The following is a 15,011-nucleotide window of genomic DNA, read 5'->3' as shown; positions in this document are numbered from 1 at the left end:
GGGTGGGCAGCTGGAAGGGCCCAAACTCAAGAGGGAGGCCGCGCGCGTGCCCGAGGCGTCAACGGTCAACCCCACGCTACGTGCGCGCTCGCGACGCGCGTGCGTAACGGGCGCGGGTGGGGGGGGGGGCGAACTGGAGTTTCTTTTACCCCAGGCGCGAGCCCGCCCACGGACGTACGCGCCCCCGACGGGCGTGAGGGGGCGGGGCTTTGGTGGGGACCGGTTGATTGGCGGCTGGGGAGGTGGGGGGAGGGGGCAGAGCAGGGGTAACGGCCGTTGCGCGAGCGAGCGCGGTCACGTGCTCCTGGGTCACCGCCCCCTCCCCCCCTCCCCGGCCTGTTCTCTTTCAGGTCGGGCCAAAGCGGGCCGATTCACGTGCAGCCAGGAGAGAGAGGGGGAGGAGGAGGAGGAGGAGGAGGGTGTGAGCGCGCGAGCCTGAGCCCGAGCTGGAGCTCCCTTCTGCACTGCAGGTAAAAAGAAAAAAAAAAATTAACCAAAAAAGGAAAAGAAACGAATGCATCCCCGAGCCTTGCCCCGGCAGCCGGGGCTCTGCCCAGTCGCCTGCAAAGTGCAAGTGCCCGCAGGTACCCAGGGGACGAGGCCTGGGGCCGCATCCCAGCGCTTAGCACAGTGTGCCGGCCTCGGAGCGAGCCTGTAAATGCCATCGTTGACTTGTTTTTGCATTTAATCGGTTGCCCGGTGGGCTGGAGGGGCAAGGGGAGGAGCTCAGTCCCCATCCCCCCTGCTGATTTCCACCCCTCTCCCCGCACTCCTCAACCAGGAAGTCAGAGCAAAGTGTCCCTTCCAACAACAAGCCCCAAAAACCCACCCCCAACCCCGGAATTTGGGCTTTTTAAAAGGGGATCATCTTCATCCAACCCTTGTCCTCCCCCACCCCCGGGAGGGACCGAAGCTTGGCAGGGGGATCCAGTTTTTCATGCCAACCTGGGCTACCCAGGACCTGAGCCTGAGTTTTTCCAAAGGGGTTTTGGTGGCCCGCGGCGTGTGCCTTTCTTCTTGACTCCAAAGAAAGTAGGTAGCGTGCTTTTTTGCGGGTGAAATTCATTGCACAGGGGGTCTGGGTGGAATTTAATTTCGCATGTACCGCCCCAGATGAGTGGCTGATTGAGGAAGGGTTTCTAGGCCGAACCCTGCGGTGTGCATTTGGAGCCTCGATTTGCAACTCTGGAGCAACCTCATGATCTTGGATCTTCCCCCCAGCGCCTAGAACAGTGCTCGGCCCATAAATAAGCTCCTCACAAATGCCATCATTATTATTACTGCCCCAAAGTAAGTTACCCCCAATTAACGGGGTGTAAACGCCAAATAATAATGATGGCATTTGTTAAGCGCTTACTATGTGCAAAGCACTGTTTTAAGCGCAGGGGACACACGAGGTGTTCAGGTTGTCCCACCTGGGGCTCACAGTCTTCATCCCCATTTTGCAGATGAGGTCACTGAGGCACAGAGAAGTGAAGTGACTTGCCCAAAGTCACCCAGCTGACGAGTGGCGGAGCTGGATTAAAACCCATGAGCTCTGACTTCCAAGCCCGGGCTCTTAATAATCATAATGTTGGTATTTGTTAAGCGCTTACTATGTGCAGAGCACTGTTCTAAGCGCTGGGGTAGACACAGGGGAATCAGGTTGTCCCACGTGGGGCTCACAGTCTTCATCCCCATTTTACAGATGAGGTAACTGAGGCGCAGAGAAGTTAAGTGACTTGCCCACAGCCACACAGCTGACAAGTGGCAGAACCGGGAGTCGAACCCATAACCTCTGACTCCAAAGCCCGGGCTCTTTCCACCGAGCCACACTGCTTCCCTTGAGCCACGCTGCCAAATGCTTCATCCCCAAGCATCATAGAGCTGAAGCTGAGACAGTTGTGTTGGAAGTTCTTTCAGTCATTCCAAGTTATTCGTGTCTATCATCTTTGGGTCCATTTATACGTTTGAATTATTTCTGAATGAATGGCGCCTCCTCCCCTCGTAACTTTCAGATACGAATGTGGGTTAGGTTTCATGTACAATTTGATATTTTGCTTAGCACTTACTAAAGCGGCAGACAAATATATGGAGACAAGAGTTATTCCGTCTGAGACATAACGTCCCGCATCACCCCATATTGTGGCTTGAACCTCTACATTTTGGAATCAAAATATGTTAAATCCTATGTGAATACACTAACTGGGAAATCAGGCCTCCCAGTTGTAGGCCTTGTTTCACTCCCGCCTCCCTAATAGTTTAGAGTTGATTTGAAGCGGACAATGGTTTCCTATATTAACCACTTTGAAGTGATGGTGATTTATAGAAATAATTGTACAGTCACCTATACAATTTATTGGCACATATGAAATTGGCACTTTTATATAGCATGCTAGCAACATCCTGAATTTGACTCTCATATCCTTTATATTTTCCTTTTTCTGACCCAATTTCATACCCCTTGTGACTTCTAAAATGTTGGGTACCAATCACAATTTCCTTGTCTAGTCAGTATTTGTGCATTTTGTCCCCAGTTAGAGTCCATGAAGATAGTGATCTGATTCTTTGTTTTTTCCACCCAAGCGTACCTGATCGAATGTTCAGCACACAATAAATATTGGGGATTGATTATTCATAGCCTCTTTAGCCCCAGGAGAAATCGAGTTATATTGCTTAGTAACTGGGAAGAGGTGAAACCGATAAAGTTTTTATAAATTTGTTGAATTGTGAAGACCTTGGTATATTGGACTGTATCTTCAGTTACGGGAATCACTTGGAATAGGGTGGGAGAGTAATGTACTTTTTTTTAAAGTTTCTTTTTACTTCTCTTTCTACCTTACAGAGAGAACTATTCCATGCACACCTGCAGTCAGTTTTGGATAGCTTTGTGGTAACCTTAATGAAGGTTCCAAGAATTTTGAGCAACTGTCTCCAAACTAATTAACTTGAGGACACATAGTAACCACTCAGCATACCATTTAAAAAAAAAACCCTCAAAACAAACTATTTGTAACTGACCAAATCTTATTTAATTCTTAGGCTCCCATGGGAGGGCATTAATCACCTTCTTATCTATCACTGCAAATATTTATTTTTGTTTTTTCAAATTGTTCCCACTTTGTCACTACTATCTCTGAAGTATAGTTAATGATGTTGAATAAAGGAAAATAACATTTCCTTTCACTTTCCACTTGTCACTCTCTTGTTTTCCTAAAAAAAAGCTCTACTGAAGTGATTTTGAAATAAGTCCTATTTTCCTTTCTCTTGTCTCCTTTATTTTAAAGTTTTAAAGCTCTCTGCTGCCATTCCCAGTAGGTGTAATATAGAGGAAAATGATTAGACTCCATAGTTTCTAGAAAGGTCCCAGCGGGTCCCCAGATGCAAACACTGAAGGGAGCAAAATGTAAAAAATTCTTTCTGGGGATTTTTGACCAGATTGCCAGTATGCCTGTTTACCTGGGGGCTGGTATTGTAGCTACTCTTCCCTGGCACCTCCCTTTCTGTCCCTTGACTTTTCCCTTTCTTCCTTTTGTCCGCTTTAATATTGTCTTAATAATATGGACTTTCTGATTCTGTCATTTAATCGGCATCTTCGTGTGGGCAGGGAATGTGTCTGTTATATGGTACTCTCCCAAGTTCTTACTACAGTCCTCTTCACACAGTAAGGGCTCAATAAATACAATAAACTGACCCGTCTTCTGCCCTGTCCCTTTTTACCTCACTAGGCCTTGAGAGGGACACTGAGTAGTTAGTTCCTTTGACCAATCAATCAATGGTATTTATTGAGCACCTACTATGTGCAGAGCACAATACTAAGTGCTTGGAAGAATACAAGACAAAAGAGTTGGCAGAAACCTTCCCTGCCCCAAGGCTGTGTTTAGGTCTGTAGACTTTATGGTGGCACCTTAGTGAATGTGTTCAAAAAGGGGCAGTAAGATTACATATCCCAAATAATCCTTTATCTCAAGTATGTGATAGTTGTGTTCACTGTACTCAGCCCAGAGCAGCAGATTATTTAGGGGGCTATCAAAGTTTCCAGGTTAAAAATTGACATTGGAAAAACATTTTTCCTTATGAACCACCTCGGCTGGCTGATAAACTTTAAGGTATATGCAGTTTGTTAGATTTTGTTAGAAACTATAGCTTGATGGATTTGAAACAACAATGTTAAATATTATTCTCCCCTAATTGTGACTCTTGGTGTGATAGCAATAGTGATAATAGTCATATCTGTTAAGCAGCTACTAGGTGCCAAGCACTCTACTAAGCACTCCCATGCTGCCTCTGATGTATGGGAATAAAAGTGAAATGAGGTCTCCGAATGAATTGAAACCAAGAAAAAGCAGATGAAGTCTCAAGTGAAGAAAGAACCAATAAAGTGATGCGAAGCCCTGAGAACTTGCCGTGACTTCAAATTGTAGAATGCTATTTTAATCCTGACATGACAGGAATGTAATTGCGAGAAGAGAACCATGGAAAAAAAAATCACCTATTGGAATATCTGAATGGGAGCTTGCTGACCCATAGGGGCAAATAACTGGGAAGAAACAGTTCCTGCCATATTGGCCCTTCCAGTTACAGAGCTGACAGAGCCCTTGGAGATATTGTGAGATGTTCCATGAAAGTACTGAAATGCCACATTTTATGACCTCTGGAAACACCTTTCTTTTGCCAAAAGATAAGTGTTTAAAATCCAGTCAAGTGTGGCCTGACATATTTATCTATGGTCTACAAGCTATTGACATCTATTTTAGTGAAGATTTACTGGCATTGTGAACAGAATACCAGGACTGAGAGAGAGAGGCTGCCTCTATAACAATAGAGAGGTGAAGGACTGGACATTAATAGTTAAGCAGGTTACTTAAAAGTGTGAAATCAGAGCGGGACCTAGTTATATCTTATAGAGATATTTTGAAGATTAAACAGCTCACACATTGGATTACTAACTTTTTGCTTCCTGAAAAGAATCAACACAAGAGCAAGCCTACAAATACTTGGGCTTCCGATAACTGAATGGAATCAACTATGCCAAAGTTAAAAGCTGGAGATAATATTCCCCTTAAATGCAGAAGAAACCATAAAAAAAAACTTACTTCATTGAAGGCAGTAAGACTCAAGGCAATAACTGCTTTGTGTGCCAGTTTTAACATATTCATTTGGTATTATAAAATGGCCCAATTCAGATCTAGAGGCCATCACACATAAAATCAGAGTGTTAATTACAGAGCATTGTAGGCATCACCTGAAAGCTGCAATCAAGAGGTTCACACTACCATATGAAGAAGGAAAAGGAGTAATTAACGTTTACAATCTTTATTACTCTCAGATTGCAAACCTGAGGGACTATTTTTACAGCAAGTCAGATTGTAACCTGTATAAATTGGTCATTAAAACAGATCACAGTTTCACGTCACTAAAGCTTGGGAATATTGGGAACACAGTATTATTTAGCAGCAAATCTACAAATAATTCGACAGGAGATCAAGGCCTGGAAACAGAAAGAGTTCCTCGGTATCAGTTTACCTAAAATTGTTTAGATAAAATGATCTAGTTTGTGGCAGAATCAGAGTCGGCTATTGGTTTAAAATCAAGGGTTTACTATAAAGATAGGGGATGAGATGATTGGCACTAAAAATCACACCTACTCTGAAAATGTGCTTCTAAAGTGTAGATGTATGGTGGCTGAGAAATCGCACATGCAAATGGAGGATGTACTACCTTGGCAACTGTGAATTACACCAACAGGCACAATGTCGCTAAGATTGCACATCATCCGAAGAGCCCCAGGAAGAGCCCCAGCAAGCCGGTATGCAGGGAACTAGAAGGGTGAAAACAGGAAGTTAGGCATTGAAAGCTGAAACCTTATAGTCCTTATAGACTGTTGTGGTTTCATTTTCTAGAGTCACAGATGACTTGGTATAGTCTTATTTGTTTGGATTGAATTTGTCTCTTAGCGTCTTCTCTCTTCTCAGTGTTTAGCATTCAGTCCGTCATGATCGTGCCATCTTTTGTAGTGTATCTTGTGCATTCCCAAGCGCTAAGTACAGTGCTCTGCGGATAGTAAGCGCTTCCTAAATATGATGGAGTGAATGAATCTTTGTGTGAACCACATTTTTGGAAACGTTTTGCATGGACATTATGCCCAAAGTGGGCAAAACCCAAATCCCTAGGAGAGTGGTAGTGCTGTCAGGCTTAGCTGCAGGCATTTGGCAGCTGTGATGCAGAAAAAAAAATTGCCTCTCCCTTTTCTTTGGTACCATGGCATCATGCTCTGTGGCATGCAGCCTTATTCCGTGCGATGTCACTGTCGTGTTCAGGGTACACTGAACATAATGACATTGGATGTCAGCCTACTGAAACCCCTGACCTATAGAGTTTCTTTGGGGAACCTCTGACCCACCATCCTCGTTCCAAAGTCATCGTCTTTCTCATCACCCCTGACTCCACTTCCTACTCAGGCTGGACCCGTTTAACACTTTAATGGTTCCCATTCCTTCCTATGTTGCACCTGAGTGATCATCAAGCCACCACCTCTCTGTCAATTTGTGTGCACCCCGCATCACATCCCTGTTGCACAGTAGGGCTCCTAAAGTTGTGTGCTAGGCCAGTCTTCTGTTTGGCATGTCATTATTAATAGAATTAGGGAAGCAATATGGCATAGTGGTAGAGCACAGGCCTGGGAGTCAGAAGGTCATGGGATCTAATCCCAGTTCCATCACTTGTTTGTTGTGTGGCCTTAGGCAAGTTACTTGACTTCTCTGTTACCTCATCTGTAGAATGGGGATTGAGACTGTGAGCCCCAGTCTCCATCCCAGTGCTAACTACAGTGCTTGGCACATAGTAAACGCTTAACAAATACCAGAGTTATTATTGGAATTGAGTGCTTATTGTGTGCAAAGTACTGTTCTAGAGCAAGAGGCATAGTAGAAAGAGCACTTGCACCAGGGGAAATGATATGGGGATTAAATCATACTCTCTTCTACTTGGCTGTGAGCCCCAGGTGGGCAGGAAACATGTCCAATATGATTGTCTTGTATCTGCTCCAGCACTTAGTCCAGTAAGTGCTTAACCAAGACCATTATTATTAAGTGCATGGGAGAGTAGAATAGTGTAAGTGGAAGTGGTCATTTCTACATGTCTCAAGGACTTTACAACCTAGTTAGGGAGACCGATATTAAATTACAGGTAGGGGAAGCAACAGAGACTATGGATACGCAGCCTGGCTTAGTGGAAAGAGCATGGGCTTGGGAGTCAGAGGCCGTGGGTTCTAATGCCAACTCTGCCACTTATCAGCTGGTGACTTTGGGTAAGTCACTTAACTTCTCTATACCTCAGTTACCTCATCTGTGAAATGGGAATAGGATGGAAGAGGACAATTTAGGGAAAACATCCTGGAAGTGATGGTATTTTAGTAAGGCTTTGCAGCAGGGGAGAGTGGTAGCCTTTCAGATATGATGGCGAGGGAGTTTCAGGCATGAGGGAGGACTTGTGGAAGGGATTGATGGCAAGAATGTGAGCCCCATGTGGGACAGAGATTGTATCTGACCTGATTAGCTGGTGTCTACCCCAGCTTTTAGTGCAAATACCATAAATAGCAAATACCGTAAAACCAACAAGTACTGTTTACAAAAAAAAAAAAAGACAAGCACAGGTTGATATTAGAGGACCCAAGTGTGCAGACTGTTTGTAGTGGGAGAGGAATAGAGATAGGCATTGAGGAGAACACTGAGTACCTTAAAGCCAGTGGAAAGGAGTTTCTGTTTGCTGCAGAGATGGAGGGCCAGAGTCCTTACTTTGTGCAGAGCACTGTATGAAGCTTTTAGGAGAGTACAGTAGAACAAATATGGAAGCCATGTTTGTTCCCTGCCCATCGGAAGGTCAGGCAGATGTTAATATACATTATGGATATGCATCTAACTGCTGTGGGACTGATGGTGGGCTGACTGTCTAGTGCTTAAAAGGAACAGATCTAAGTGCATAGGTCGCACAGAAGGGAGAGGGGCAATAGGGGAGGAGATGTGATTTGAATAAGGCTTTGCAGGTGGGCACAGTGGTGGTCTGTCATGTATGGAGGAGGAGGAAGCTCCAGGTTAAAGGAAGGACGTAGGCAAAGGGTCGGCAGTGAGATAGATTGCAGTTCAGTGAGCAGACTGGTGCTAAAGGACCAAAGTGTGTATGTTGGCTGTTGTAGGAAATTGGTTAGGAAAGTTAAAGGGGGGGGTGAGCTGGGCATCCCTGGGAGGTTTTTGCAGAGTTGAGGAGATTTGGACTGAATATTTTAGCTAAATGACCTGGGCAGCAGAGTGAAGTAAGGACTCTAAGAGGCAGGGAGGCCAGGGAGGAGGTTGATGCAGTACTTAAGGTGGGATTCGAGTGCTCGGATTGGCTAAGAGTTTGGAGAGGTGGGGGGATTCTGTGATGTTGTGAAGATAGGCTGGACAGGATATGGTGACAGACTGAATATGCAGGGTGAAAGAGAGAGAAGTCAATAGTAGTACCATGATTATGGGCTTTAAGACAGGGAGGGTGTTGGTGGTGTTTGCAGTAGTGGGAACATCAGGGGGCAGAAATGGTTTGGGAGGGGAGATGAGTTCAGTTTTGGACATAAGATTGAGGTATCGGTAGAACATCCCCGTAAGGATGTCCTAAAGACAAGAAGAAATGTGAGATTGCCTGGAGAAGGCTTAGAGAAGTAGATTAGGGAATCATCTGTTCAGAGATGGTAGTTGAAGCTGTGGGAGCAAAAGATTGGTTGGTCTGCAGCTGGCCCAGGATGATGATTTTCCCTTAGGTGGTCATTTTAGTTTCTTTAAATTGGCTTTGTTAGGACTTTAACGAAGTTGATTATGTTAGTGTGTACATTTTTGAATTGTTTTTTCCTGATTGTTTTTAAAATCACTGTCTTCATTTATATCTTTCTGTAACAGGAGGATAAACTTTCAGTTACAAGTAAAGAAGCTTCGTGAGAAGAAGCACTGAGGCACTGCTTAACGTAAGTGAAGGTAAAGAAAATATAGATTAAGAAGAAAATATTACAGTTTAGGTTCTTTCAATGCTGAATCCATCAGCAAAGCTGCTCCATAGTGTGGCAAAAATAACATGACAAATGGATGCTAATTAAGAAGTTTGTTTTTAGAAATTTTCAGCTCACCTCTTTTTTTGCTTAAGTTGGAGTAGGTGAAGGTCAGATTTTGACTAACTTAATTGTTCGGAGATCTTATCTTAGTTGTTTGGGGATCTTAAGGAGTTTTTCCAAGCAGAGAACCTTACTCTATGAGGTTTTGTAAGTGTAATAATCTGATGGAATACCTGCCAAAATATATGTGAGCTGGATGTTCAGTTTATATTCTCCATAGACACTTCCTTAATAGGGAGCATTGAGAAAATGCTCCAGGACTACAACTATGCCTCCATTATCACCGTATTCAAGAAGAAAGGAAGAAGAACTGAATATACTGAGGGAACTCATTGCTCTCAGTAATGATAGTGTTTATTACTATGTGCCAGGCACTGTCTTAAACACTGGGGCAGATATAAGAGAATCACATTTGACACAGTTCTTTTCCTGCCTGGAGTTTACAGTGTAAGAGAGAGCAGATGTTCTTATTTTAGAGAAAAGTAAACTAACACAGATAAGTACCTTGCCCATGGTCACAAGCAAGCAGGTTTCTTCTCTGGAACTGGAACCCAGGTTTTCTGACTCCCAGCCTCGCATGGACTAATGGATAGAATATGGGCTTGTGAGTCAGAAGTTCATGGGTTCTGATCCTGGCTCCTCCACTTGTCTGCTGTATGATCTTGAGCAAGTCACTTCACTTCTCTTTGCCTCAGTTACCTCATCTGTAAAATGGGGTTGAAATTGTGAGCCCTGTGTGGGACAGGGACTGTGACCAACCCAATTTGCTCCAATATCCACCCCAGCACTTAGCACAGTGCCTGATACGTAGAATGCACAGTTATTACAAAAGTTCAGTGAGAAGTTTAGAGTGCACAAGTGCTGAGCTGATAATGTGGATTTGAGTTGGAGAGAAGGAAAAGTAAGTCAAGATTCCTCGGGGAGATAGGATTTCAGATGGGAGAACAGTGCTCTGGCACATTTGAAGGGGAAGGCGGGCAAGGGGAAAGGCATGAGCCAGGGATTCTTGGCAAGAGTCAATCACGAGGTTCAGTGAGGTGAGTTTGAGAGGTATGGAGATTCTCAGTTGGGGTATAGTAGGAGAGTGGGTACGTAAGGGAGAAAGAAGATGTGTGCCTAATAATAGACATTGGTTCAGATGGTCAGAAGCTTTTTGTTTGATGTGGAGATGAATGTGTGACCACTGGAGGCTTTTGAGGACAGATGAAGAGGAGAAAGCCCAGGGACAGGAAGAAAGTTGATAGAGTAGTCAAAGCAGGGCATTGCCAAGATCCGGACCAAGGTGGTAGCTGGGAAATGTAATAGAGGAAAAGCTGTCAGGATATAGCAACAGACTGAGGATGAGAGTTGAAAGCGTGAGAAATCAAAGATGATGCCAAGACTGTGGGCTCTGGGAACTGGGAGGATTGGTGGTGGTGTCGACTGTGGTGGGGAAATTAGGTGGAGGAGGGGATTTAGGAGGAAAGATGAGGAGTTCGGTGTTCAACATATTGCGCTCAAGATGCTAGTGGGACATCGATATAGAACTATCTTGCTAGGGGCTACTGAGGTAAATTTGGGAGTGATTTCAGTAAAGACCACCCACAAAAATAGGGGTTGGGAGAATAATCCCAATTTCCCTTTCTGGTTCTGGTTTTTAACCCATTCCCTCTACTTTTCCTTTCATCACTAATCTGTCATCTCTTTATGCGACTCTCTCCTTACCTTGGGGTAGGGTAGAGCTCCTGCCGCTTGGGAAAGATTTGGGAGATTAGGCAGCAAGCCAAAAAGCTCCAGACTCTTTGGGAACCTCACCCTCTACCTATACCCACACCACTAATTTTCCTTTTAAAGCAAAAAGCACTTTATGCACCTTCCATTTTGCCGGCTTCTGTTTAAAACTCTGGATTTAGATTTAGGTGTCCTCAGATCATTTAGTGTTTGATTTTGAAGCACCTAGAGGAGAGTCTCAATTTTGGGATTTATCATCTCTGGTCAGCTTCCTTTTTAGAAAATGTGTGAAGTACTTAGAAATGTATTTGAAGATTAATCCTCATTTAATATAGCACAGTAAAACCTAAGGCATTATATTGAAGTTAATTCTATGGGCCTTAATTGTGGGATCTGGTCTCATTTTTAGCACATTAGAATATGGTGTACTTGTAGCTTTACAGTTTATTCAGGTTTCACAGACATTACGGAAAACAAATCAGGCATTTCTTGTCTTTCAGGAAGTTAGGGAATCTCAAATCAAATACTTTGAAAGATGATTGGGGTAAAAATAGTGACACTTAACTGTATCTAAATACACACAAAAAAGCCTCGTATTAGAAATCTTAAATGTTTTAATCTTCTTGATTTACTTTAGACAGTCACGTGATGAGAAAATTGAGCTGCAGCAAATTTTTGTGCAGTTAGATCATGTGAGATTGGTATTTATGCAGTGCTTCTTTTGATCCTGAAGGTAATCCTTCTTAATCACAAACTTTAAGATTACATGTTCTAAGATGATGTACTCTGCATTGGTAAAAACATATAGGACTGGAAAGTATTCCGAATAAAACTATCATGAACACCCCTGTCCTGTCGACTTACATTTAGCTTTGTATTGATATGGTAGTTTAGGCTTGGGTTTTGCATTGGCTGAACATTAGTAATCTTTCAGCTATCACATGAAAAGTTAGTTTAAAATTAAATGAACCTTTCTTTCTATTCATCTTTTATTATTTATGGTGAACCATTTCATATTCTCCTGTCTAGTTGAATTGAAAAAGAAAGCTTCCCAAAATAATTATCAGTATTATTTGATCAAGTACTCTGCAGAGTACTGTCCTAAGTACTTCTTAGATAGTAAACCCCCTCCCCTGCCTTTGACTGTAAATTCCCCCAGGGTTAGGGGCTATTCCTAATTCCCACATGTGTATCCTTTTCCAGTACCTAGTACAGTGCTTCACACACAGTAAGCGCATAATAAATACTATTCTACTGGGAAGAATAAAGGAGCATGGCTCAGTGGAAAGAGCCCGGGCTTGGGAGCCACTGGTCATGGGCTCTAATCCCGGCTCCGCCGCTTGTCAGCTGTGTGACTTTGGGCAAGTCACTTAACTTCTCCTTGCCTCAGTTACCTTATCTGTGAAATGGGGATTAAAACTGTGAACCCCACATGGGACAACCTGATCACCTTGTATCTACCACAGCGCTTAGAACGGTGCTTGGCACATAAGCGCTTAACAAATACCAACATTATTATTATTATTATTAGTACAGCGGAGTCAGTCTCCTGCCCTTTGTCTGTTCATTTGTTCAGTGTGAAGTTTTCCCAGAGTGGTTTTTTGATTTGTTTTTTTTTTGAAACAGAGAGTTTTGAGGTAACTTTTCCTTTAGGGTCATGTGACACTGTTAGACAAATGAAACTCATCAGTTTCCTTGTCAGATTAATCAAATTTTCCGTGCTTACTTTCAAGTTATAAAGTAAGTTATAAAACCGTGATATCAGCGTGGCTCAGTGGAAAGAGCCCGGGCTTGGGAGTCAGAGGTCATGGTTTCGAATCCCGGCTCCACCACCTGTCAGCTGTGTGACTGTGGGCAAGTCATTTAACTTCTGTGGGCCCCAGTTCCCTCATCTGAAAATGGGGATGAAGACTGTGAGCCTAATGTGGGACAACCTGATTACCCTGTATCTACTCCAGCGCTTAGAACAGTGCTCCGCACATAGTAAGTGCTTAATAAATGCCAACATTATTATTATTACTTAAAATCAATAATAGTACTGGCAGGATTTAGGGGAGTAACATTATTTTCAGGATACTTCATGCACTTTACACTCTTAAAAATTTCAGTCTGGGAGTTTTAAAGCTCTAGCAAGAAAAGTGGTACCCTTTTTGATATATTGGATTTGAATTAAATGGCCAGAGTTGTTGTTTTCATTGATAAGCTTTCACTTAAAACAGAGGTGAAGTCTCATGTTCAAGAAGGTAATTATTTTGTCTTCAGTGCAGTGTTTTAGCCAGAAGTTTAGAATTGTTCAATTTTAGGAAGTCTTTTGTTTTAGAGGGCAGAGCTACTACACAGTCTTCTGAGAGTATTCAGTGTTGCGTGCCTAAAGATTATATGTCCATTTATTTTAACTTTATGGTAGTGTCACTAGATCCATTCTAATCATCTTAGCCTCAGTTAATCAGTTGCATTTATCTAGTGCTTATTAGGTGCAGAGCACTGTACTAAATGCTTAAGAGAGTATAATACAACAGGGTAGACATATTCCCTGTCCACAGCAAGCTTACCGTTTAGACCTTAATATAAGTACATAAATTACAGATATGTACATGAGTGCTCTGCAAAGTGCAAGGGCTACGCAGACACAAGACAAATGAGTCTGCAAGAAGCAATCTCTGTTTTATAGCTTTATGTCGTTGCACTCTTCATTTAAATGTACAGTGCCACCATAACCTGGTTTTTGCTTTTCAGCGTAGGGGCCCTGTTTCTTGTAATGCGTAGTAACACTGTAATGGTGTTTCTCCTGTTGAAAAATGGATGGAGCTCAGTTCTAAGGCTTAAGAATGGAGACCCAGAATGAAAGAATTATCGTTAATGGTTTGCACAGTGCCACTTACACTCAGAGCTCTGCCAGTTTTGTCCTTGAAGACATGGAATGCAATGAGTAAGTGTGGTAAATTGTTCCAAAGTACATAAAGAGGTTTTTTTTTCTTTTTTTGGTCAAGCAACATGGCTTAGTGGAAAGAGCACGCACTGGGAGTCAGAGGTCGTGACTTCTATTCGTTCATTCAGTAGTATTTATTGAGCGCTTACTATGTGCAGAGCACTGTACTAAGCGCTTGGAATGTACAGTTAGGCAACAGATAGAGACAATCCCTGCCCATTGACGGGCTTACAGTCTAATCGGGGGAGATAGGCAGACAAAAACAATAGCAATAAATAGAATCAAGGGGATGTACACCTCATTAATAAAATAAATAGGGTAATAAAATATATACAAATGAGCAAATGACCACAGTGCTGAGGGGAAGGGAGAGGGGGAGGAGCAGAGGGAAAGGGGAGCTGAAGGTGGGGGCAGAGAGGCAACAGAGAGAGCAGAGGGAAAAGGGGAAGCTCAGTCTGGGAAAGCCTCTTGGAGGAGGTGAGCTCTCAGTAGGGCTTTGAAAAGGGGAAGAGAGTTAGTTTGGCAGAGGTGAGGAGGGAGGGCATTCCAGGACAGCGGGAGGATGTGGGCCAGGGGTCGATGGTGGGACAGGAGAGAATGGGGCACAGTGAGGTTGAGAAGGTTAGCAGCAGAGAAGCGGAGTCTGCGGACTGGGCTGTAGAAGGAAAGAGGGGAAGGGAGGTAGGAGGGGGCAAGGTGGTGGAGAGCTTTGAAGCCAATAATGAGAAATTTTTGCTTCAAATAGGCAACCACTGGAGATTTTTGAGGAGGGGAGTGACATGCCCAGAGCATTTCTGTAGAAAGATAATACAGGCAGCAGAGTGAAGTATAGACTGAAGCGAGGAGATACAGGAGAATGGGAGATCACGAAGGAGGCTGATGCAGTAAATCCAGTTGGGATATGATCAGAAATCCCAACTGCCAAGTTAGCGGTTTGGATGGATAGGAAAGGGCAGATCTTGGCGATGTTGTAAAGGTGAGACCGGCAGGTTTTGGAGACGGATTGGATGTGAGGGTGAATGAGAGAACGGAGTCAAGGATGACACCAAGGTTACGGGTTTGTGAGATGGGAAGGATGGTAGTGCCATCCACAGTGATGGGAAAGTCAGAGGGAGGACAGGGCTTGGGAGGGAAGATAAGGAGCTCAGTTTTAGACATGTTGAGTTTTAGGTGGTGGTTGAAAGCAGGAGGAGTTACGAGCCTGGGAGAAGGGAGAGAGAACAGGGGAGGAGATGTAGATTTGGGTGTAATTTG

At 43.6% G+C, this 15,011-nt stretch overlaps 1 protein-coding gene across 9 annotated transcripts in view; it reads left to right on the top strand.

Moving 5' to 3' along the window:
• Positions 1-291: 291 nt before the first annotated feature.
• The window catches only part of TBC1D5 (TBC1 domain family member 5), a 442,854-nt gene continuing 428,134 nt past the window's right edge, over positions 292-15,011 (top strand). For 7 of the 9 annotated variants that reach the window (XM_029070199.2, XM_029070200.2, XM_029070204.2 and 4 more), the window contains exons 1-2: positions 292-470; positions 8,910-8,974. The gene's annotated coding sequence lies outside the window, so the exon portion shown is untranslated. Of the gene's footprint in view, positions 471-1,013; positions 1,033-8,909; positions 8,985-15,011 lie in introns of those variants that run through there. The other 2 variants (XM_029070201.2, XM_029070203.2) reach the window with 2 other exon arrangements.

The sequence above is a fragment of the Ornithorhynchus anatinus genome, chromosome 8 (genome assembly GCF_004115215.2).
Source record: "Ornithorhynchus anatinus isolate Pmale09 chromosome 8, mOrnAna1.pri.v4, whole genome shotgun sequence".
NCBI lineage: Eukaryota > Metazoa > Chordata > Mammalia > Monotremata > Ornithorhynchidae > Ornithorhynchus > Ornithorhynchus anatinus.
Note: the sequence above shows the minus strand (reverse complement) of the source record. Positions and strands in the feature narration are given on the sequence as shown.